Raw genomic sequence first — 9031 nt, forward strand, 5'->3', positions numbered from 1 at the left:
TGTTATTCTTCAAAATCTTTAAAACAAAGAGTTGTAATATTTTCATATTTGAGGTATTCCTCATAAAACATGTTTGTGACATGAGGGCCTTAGCATTTTTATTTATTTTTTCATTAATTTTAAGAAATTGGAGTTTTTGTATCACTTATATCACTTTTGTATGCTTGCTCTGCATATACTGCAGAAGCTGGGTCTTCCCTCTGAAATGCACAAGTTGTTCATCCACTGTAACACAAACACTAGGGATGAATTTCTGCCTGCAGTTGACCAGGAACAGGCCCATATGTAGCAGAAAGCTGCCATGTGGTTTGTTTTCAGTCCATAGGCTCTGGTCCTCTTGTCATCAAAGTGCAAGACGGGCAAATATCTTCAAATCTTTGAATTGACATAGTGGCCTTGAACAATGGGTTATGCAGAGGACTCCCAAAAAACACACCGACTGGTACATCCCAGTTCTTCTCACTTCCTGCAAGAATGGTCAATCAAATGAAGGCCAGCTTATGTTTGATTACATTTTTCCACTCTTTTCCCCTGTCCGTGGCTACTCTTTGTGCCTCCATGTTTGTGCATGTCAGCACCTCTTCTATTATAGTATCAGACATGGACATCTTCCATGCATCTATTGGGGAGACAGTACTAACCCCAGGTGCAAGCCCTGGACGACTAATTCAGAATATTGTGGCTAGAGCAGTAAGAGGGGCTCATTCTGTTAGACTCAATATCCATTTCCTCTTCAGAGGACTCCTCTGTATCTGACTGGCCTTGTTCAATGGGGGGGGGGCAATAGTATGGGTCCTCTATATCTGAGATGTCCGATGTCCGAGTCAATGCCTCCGATGGGCTCTTCATCCCATCCGTCCTGGATCATTTGTAGGGCAAGGTCCACAGGGATCCTAGCTGGCTTCATAGCAGCCATGTTACTTTAAATATTAAAAAAAACAACAGAAAGGACAATGTTTGAAATGCACAGGAAACTATAAACAGGGGTGCACATAAATGGTCCGCAGGTGCGCATTCGCTGTCAAAATAAAAGACATGCACCAGATAAGAAGTTGGAACGCGTGTTTGCGTACATAAGATGTTCTGGAGGAGGACAGACATTTGTTCAGAACTCTTAAAGATGTTGAAGAAGCAAGCTCCGTAAGCAATTACTTTGATGTTCTTCCAACACAAAAGAAGCGCATATTCTCAGAATTTCTGGGAATACTTTTGTTTTGACAGCCAATGCGCACCTGCAGACCACTTATGTGCAGCCCTGACTATAAATCATATATGTTACTGTGTAAAAAGTAATTCTTGATCCATCAGAAGTGTAAGTGGGACAGTCAGAGTTGCTAAGAATGAAAGTGTCATAGAAGCTTCCATAGGAACTGCTTGGGGTCACTTTTGACCCCACTTGTGGAAGAGTGGGGTAGTGATACAAAAACAGCATTTTCTTTAAATTAATGAAAAAATAAATAAAAATGCAAATGGCATCATGTTACAAACATATTTTATGAGGAATACCTGGAATATGAATATATTACAACTTTGCATTTTAAAGATTTTGAAGAAAAACAACACGTGGGATCATTTTTGACCCCACGTGTGCATCTAAGGGTTAAGGTAACCTTTTTTCATTTTTATTTAAGAAGCGAATTTGTTCCACTGTGCGATGGCCGAACCTCTTCCTTTTCGTGGAGATCATTTCTCCTGCATTAAGGGAAATCCCTTCACATGACACAGAAGAGGCTAGAGTGCAGAGAAACTGGTAGAGATGCAGTTATACAGTCCAATAAATACATTAAATTGCTGCACATTTGGCAGACTAACATTTTAACATTAATTAAACAATAAAATATATATTTTTTAACATTAAATGTAACGAGTCAAATGGAAGTCTAAAGTTATTTGATGATATTTCTATTATGAAAAACAGATTTTTGACATTTTGAGTTTTTCCCATTTAATTCATCCTGATCAATCGGGTTTTATCCCCAATAGATTTTCTTTCTCAAATACTAGATGTCTCTTAAATGCAATGTACTCAACAACACTGCCCAATTCTGCTGTGATTTCACTTGATGCCCAGCAGGCTTTTGACTAGGTGGAGTTATTTGTTTGCTACTCTTGACAAATTTGGATTTGGGTCGAAATTTTTGAATATGGTTAAGGTACTTTACACTTGCCCTCATTCCTCGGTCCTTACCAACCATGAGAGGTCGCTCCCGTTCCTCTTACACCGTGGGACCAAGCAGGGTTGTTGCCTCTCTCCAACGCTTTTTGCTTTAGCTCTTGAGCCGTTGGCCATCGCCATCAGAGCCGATTCCCATATCTCTGGTATAAATTGTGGCACATCAGAGTACACCACAGGTCTTTATGCAGATGATATAATATTGGCTCTTTCAGACTTAAAGGTCTCCCTTCCACCACTTCTTAAACTGATTGACACATTATCAGGGTTCACCATAAATTGGAAGAAGTCTGTTCTTATGCCGCTGTCGTCCGGTCTGGGCCCCGATTTCCTGTCTAGTTTGCCCTTTAAGGTCTCCCATGATTATATTTCACACCTGGGTATTACAGTTTTTTCTGAATGCTTAAACCCTAACTGTGATTCTTATAGCACATTTTCTAAAACTATTAATACTTATAGCAAAACCACTCACTGAGTTTGCAAAACTAAAAGCACAAACACTGCTTTGCACTCAGTTTGCCATTTTGTAACACACACTTTGAAAACCTGTAGCTACAATCCACTGCACAGCACTCTTTTTGCAGAACTGTAAACACAACTCACTGCTTTACACTCAATTTCCAAATGATCAACACTCTCCTAGCAAAACTATACACATTTATGGCTATTATTTACACTATTTTGCCAACTGTTTGGCACACTGTCACATGTAAAAACTTTTTTAGATAATTAGTTCACTTTGCAATCAGCCCAAGCACTATAATACAGGTAAGCTCTGTGTGTGGAGTACAATGGAGGGAGCAGGAAGAGTGAGAAGTAGAGGAGGCCGAGGAAGAGGACGTGGAGGTGAAGAAGTAGGATGAAGAGGATGACAAGGACAAGGAGGAACAAGAGGAGGACGAGGAGGGGGGAGAGGAGGACGAGGAGGGGGCAGAGGAAGGGTAAGAAGAGTAAGAAATAGAATTGCTGATGACATCAGAGCTACAATAGTGGACCATGTAATCAACCGTGGAATGACCCTGAGGGAAGCTGGTCGACGGGTTCAGCCTAACTCGAGCCGCTACACTGTAGCAAGTATCATAAGGACATTTTGAAATGAGAATCGGTTAGTACAGTCACTTTGCACTAAGATTTGTAGCACTGCCATATGCTTGTGTGCTTAGTAGATGATGGCTTGTGTGTACTGTTTGATACGAAAACACCATTTTTACGAAGGTGTGAAGAGTTAATCTAGCTGTGTTCGCTTTTGCAAGAGAACTACAATGTTTTGATAATTGGGTGACAGGTTTTCTTATTTGTGTGTAGAGTTTTGCAAAAATAGCCAATAGTTACAAAAAATGTGCTTAAGCAATCAGAAAAAACTGTAACATCCCTAGGAACTCAAAACTCCTCTTCAGGCTTAATTATTCGGTTCTAACTGATGAGCTCAAGTGTATGATAGATAAATGGAAACTTCTCCCACTTTCAATGATTGGCCGTATCAATATAATTAAAATGGTTGTGCTCCCTAAATTCACGTACCTATTCCAGAAAGTTCCCGTTTTTCTCAGGTATTCCTTTTTCAAAGGGCTGGATGCCGTTATCAGGCCTTTTATTTGGGCCTACAAGCCCCCCCACATCTCGAAGTCTCACTTGCAAAAGCCCACGGACGAGGGAGGTCTGGGCCTTCCAGTTTATAAACATTATTACTGGGCCTGTAACGCCAGAGCCTGGGTCTTCTGGAATCAGCCTATAGCTGATGATGCTGTGGAAGGCGGGCCCAGGAGCCTAGCACCGCTATTGAGCACACTGGAGCATCCTTGCCAACCATCTTATTTTCAAAACCGGTTATTAAAAGTATACCATTATGTGATAACTTTATTCTTTGCAACTCAATATAAAAATATTGAATCAAATCAAGAGAATCCTGAACCTCCCGAAAATGTCAACTTTTGTCCCGATCTGCCACAATCCTAGTTTTAAGCCTAGTACAATGGATGCTGCTTTCAAACAATGGCCTGTTAAAGGGTTAACTGCTATAAAGGATCTTTATATTGACAGTCATTTTGCCTCTTTTGCTCAACTTCAGACCAAGTACAATCTCCCTACAAGTCATTTTTTTCGATACTTACAAATTAGGAATTATGTCAAGCAAGCATTCTCTAATTTAGGTAACATCCCCATACAGCATGTCTTTTACAATATAATGAACGAACCTCCCACACTCAGCCCCCTCTTGCCATATTAAAGAGGCTTGGACAAGGGACACTTGTTTGGTTATCTCTGACGATTTATGGGCAAAAGTGTTAAGCCGGATAAAACTATGCTCTGTTAACGCCCGGCTTCAGTTAATTCAATTTAAGGTAGTCCATAGACTGCACTATTCCAAAACCAAATTGAACATTGGACATTTCCCCCAAATGTGATAAATGCAAACTTGTGGACGGTACTCTTGGCCACCTTTTTTGGTCCTGCTCTACACTTACAGCCTTTTGGAGTATTTTTAGTTTCTATAGCATTGTTTACAATAGGCAACTGTATCCTGACTGTCTTATGGCTTTGATCTTCAATGTGGATTAGACTCACTGGATTATGAGTTGTGTGACATGTATCCCATTTGCTTATTTCTTTTCCGCTGTTCTTAATAAGTGCCGGCCGCGTATCCTGTTGTTGGGACAAGTATTTAAACAAGTATCGCCTGTGCTTCAGGGCCCAGTGGCTCATCCTTTACCTCCTCTCGTCATAATAGTCAGTTTTGTTTTGCGTATCCCTCAGGTTTTTTTTTCTATGGGCTGCTATGACCCTATAGTGTCGACAGTGGCTAAATTTTTCAAACTTGTGTTTGACGGCTCTTTGCAGAGGTAAGTAAGATGAAGAGTAGGTGGTAATTAAAGGTATGAGACCTCACCCTGCAATTGTAATCCAAGGGGAGCGATTGCCCCATGATTCGAACCGAGCTCTAAAAGGTTTCTATTTTTTATGGCCCTAAGGAATCTCCTAGAACATCTGAGGCTGCAGATAAGGACGGGGATGGAGTCATGGAGATTTTCAGTGCGAGATGCAGTCCTGTAAAATCTAATAATATTTGTACATAACCTGTCGATGTCTATTGTGAACAGGAGAGAGTCAGGTGGCAACTTCATCGGTGGGATCAGTTCGAGGAAAAGGTAAGTGTCTTCCAAAAAAGAAGTCAGCATTGACCATCGACCATTATTAACGATAATGTCGTGCTTGCAGCCCTGTGTTTTTATCCATTGTCCCTGTTTCCTAACTGTGGCTTCCATTCTCTACTACTTTGCAAACACAAGATACAACCCCCCCCCCCCCCCCCCCCCAAACATATAAACTAGGATAGTGTGGTTTTCGTGGCAACTATATTTTTCAAAACACAGGACATAGCTCAAGGCTGGACCCTGATTTAAACTGATGTTATTACACAGCTGTACTCTCACTACCTCTAAATTCATTCGTTTTGGGAGAATTTGGCAAGCACTCAAATGTCTACAGGAAACTTATAATGACATCTTGGTGTTCACATAACTTAGACCTATTATTTAGGTCTGGCAGATACAGCTTGGAGCATGAAGCCATAGAAAAGCAATGGTGGACAAGAAAGGGGGAGTCTTTGTTTCTTTTCAAAAAACCTAAATGATGCATACCCCAAAATGCTCACCTGGGAAGTGGTCCCATCTCTTTATCACTTTCTGTTCACCAGATATTTACAAAAACAACCACTTCCTGGTCGCAATGCATTATGGGCCGTCTCAAAAATTAAATGTTTTGCTTAAAACCATTTGGATATTTGTCTCTGACCCTGTTACCAGCCCCTCTGCTAGGCGACAGGTGGGGAAAACATACACAAGCCCTCTCACGAAATCAGAGTAAATAAGGGGTTTTATTGCAAACGTTAAACTGAAAACCGGTGGGGCTGTTCAACAGACCACTGGGCAAACAATTAATACACAAATACACAAAGAAAAGAACAGGCAAGAATAAAACCTAAGGGTTAACTAAGGAGAACCAGCAAACACAAGACTCTAATAAAACTAAGGTCAGTTGTATATTAGGGGTCAAATGCACAGTTCAAATGCTAGGCAGACGAGGAGGACACTGCATGCTCACGTCAGAGCAGCAGTTCCCCGTAGTGTGAGGGATCTTCAGCCTTTTATACCCACCAGGCAGCCAATCGTCCGTGTGGTCTGGCACACTTTAATCTGCATAAAAGAAGGCCGGCACAGGTCTCCCAGTAACCAATCACCCACGAGTCACTTGGATTTGCATGAACAAAAAAAGGCAGTCTCACTCCCTCCAAGGCCCAGGGCCATAACAGACCCCACAGATGTTACATTGCCACAAAGGCCTGTCTGGTGGTATGCATAACTTAATTTCATCTAGAAGTGACATGCATGTATGGCTGTAATGGGTACGTTATCATTCAAAAATCAGGTATAGGAAGCAAATGTGATAAATAGGGCTGCCCTGGTACCAACAACATTTCAACTGCTGAACAGACGTCACGCAGCCGAGGCTGGGCTAGTCTCAGCAGACCTAATGTAGAAAACAACATATTCTATCTTTAAATTATTACACAGGCACTTTATCCTTTTGAGTGAAGCAGCTTTTGCATATCCTGTGTGTACTTTTAAATTATTGATTTTACATTTTTTAATTATTCACCATTTACTTGACAGTTTGGTTTGAAACCCTTCTGCAGTACGTTGGATTTTATACAAATGAACTCTTCAAAAGCTATAGTGCACAAAATGCATCCTTTTTTATCCAGTGGAATAGTAAATGGACTGGTACATTCAAAGTGCTTCTTACTGCAAAATCAGGTTCACCAAATTGCTTATTTATGCTTTCTGGTCTGACTGGTTCGATTCGGCTTTTCTTTCTCTCTTCTTCTACCCTTCTCTATTAAGGATTTCTCAGGTGGGCTTAGGTCTGTTTAGAACATTTTGCTTACCTGTAATCTCTGTGGCCATGGCCATCTTACAATGCTGTGATTGCAGCTAATCCCCAACTCTCTGTGAATGGTACTCATGGCCATTGATCAGTGGGTGTTGGTCAGTGGTTGTTGATCAATGGTCATGAGAATTTGCATAATTATGATGAAGGAACTGACCTCCCAGCCCATTGTTCCTTCAGTGGGGTGGGTTCAGACATTATGCAAATGTGCTGTTTATAAGATTGAAACCTGCAGTCAGCTGAGACTGAAGAAGTCACCTGGATGAGTGACGAAACGTTTCTCCCACAAAACGCTACGTCAAAATGAACAGAATCAACTTTTGGAGATTTATTTTCCTGGATGATTGAGAATGCATCAAGATGTGGCCATTGTAGTTGTTTACATGGAAGCCTTGTATGAAACTTGTCTGTTTAGAAGGTTTGTTACCTGTACCATGTGGATTCTGGAGCTCAGCTACCCTCTGGCAGCACTGATGCAGCAAAACCACTCGCTTACCTTTTTATCCACCATCCATCCGTCCGTCTTTATAAAACACAACCACAGGTGATACGAAGTGCTGTATACTGGAACTAAATACAAATATATAAGACCTAAATAAAAAACAAATTTTATAAAAAAAAAAAAAAGGTCAAATAATTAAAAGAAAAAGTAAAAAAAGTCAAAGCCAAAGAATAAAACTGGGTTTTAAGATGTGTATTAAAAGTGGACAGCAAAGATGCCTCTATAACGTGCAATGGCAAGTTATTCCATAATTTAGGAGCAATTATCTCCTCTGACCATTCTCCTAGATCTCGGCACTTCCAGGAGCAGCTGGCTCAGCTAACCTGAGAGGGTGTGTAGGGCTGAAGAAGCTCAGGAATTAAGGCGGTGTGATGATTCGGCAGTGCAGCAGGCAGGAAAAGGAAAAGGGACTTGCAGGAATATGAGTTTAAATAAATAATAATTAAATATAAATAAATATATTCACTTAAATATGATCATAAAACTGTTGGTCCCTTTCATTTTACACTGTTAAGGTAGAGTCAGTGCTTCGTTATCCAATCCGTTCCAGTTGTTCACAGTGATCGCCCACATTACTGAAAATCCACGTTTTCAGTGCTACTTTAAAGCTCTACAGCATCTACACCGGCAGACGCACTAGCGTACATGCTACACACAGAAAGACAAGAAAGTAAGCCTTCATCACTCCTGGTAGTAACAATTAGTTTGCTCCAGCTAACAGCAGCAAGTCCCATGTAATTAATGAACCAGGTGCTTTATTTTGATAAACCTAGCTAGCACACTAAGTTAAATTGTTAGCATAATGTTGATTTGTGTCACTTGTTTTAGCTCTGAAAAATCGAGCTGAGCTCATTCAGGTATGGTTGTCATCAGTGGACATTATAATAATACACTAATAATAATCACTCGTCCATCCCTATGAACCTGTAGGAGTCAGGGCAGAAGAGCACAGAGAGTTAGAGTGGAGAGAGTTAAATTCAGAAGTACCTGACTCCGTGGTATAATTCTCAAACACGTAGCCTAAAGCAGATGACTTGTAATCTGGAGAGGAAATGGCGTGTCACAAATTTGGAGGATCAACATTTAGCCTGGAGAAATAGTTTGTTGCTTTATAAGAAAGCCCTCCGCAAAGCCAGAACAGCTTACTATTCATCACTGATTGAAGAAAATAACAACCCCAGGTTTCTCTTCAGCTCTGTAGCCAGGCTGACAAACAATCAGAGCTCTGTTGAGCCAACCATCCCTTTAACATTAACTAGTACTGACTTCATGAACTTCTTCACAAATAAAATTTTTATCATTAGAGAAAAAATTACCAATAATCATCCCACAGATGTAATATTGTCAACAGCTACTCTTAATACCATTGATGTTAAGTTTTCTCCAATTGATCTTTCTGAGTTAACTTC

The sequence above is a fragment of the Neolamprologus multifasciatus genome, chromosome 9 (genome assembly GCF_963576455.1).
Source record: "Neolamprologus multifasciatus chromosome 9, fNeoMul1.2, whole genome shotgun sequence".
NCBI classification, from domain to species: domain Eukaryota; kingdom Metazoa; phylum Chordata; class Actinopteri; order Cichliformes; family Cichlidae; genus Neolamprologus; species Neolamprologus multifasciatus.